The following is a 292-nucleotide window of genomic DNA, read 5'->3' as shown; positions in this document are numbered from 1 at the left end:
AGCCCGTAAACCCAAAAATCCCGGAGGGTGGGGGAGGGGGGTAAAAAATTTAGGGTATTTCCTGATCCTTGGATACACAGGGGGTTTGAGAACCCTTTTTTTTAAAAAAAAAAAAAAAAAAAAAAAAAGGATGGATAAACCAAGTGTGGAGGCCCAGCAACGCTTGGATGACTGAGACTGAAGGATCATGAGTTTGAAGCCAGACTGGGCTACCTAGAGAGATCCTGTTCCCAAAAGAAACAAATTAGACATTGGTGAGGAGCAAGGCATGATGCACAGTACTCAGGAGGCA

Source organism: Nannospalax galili, unplaced genomic scaffold, assembly GCF_000622305.1.
Source record: "Nannospalax galili isolate Female #2095 unplaced genomic scaffold, S.galili_v1.0 scaffold1077, whole genome shotgun sequence".
Classification (NCBI taxonomy): domain Eukaryota; kingdom Metazoa; phylum Chordata; class Mammalia; order Rodentia; family Spalacidae; genus Nannospalax; species Nannospalax galili.
This window is presented reverse-complemented; position numbering follows the sequence as displayed.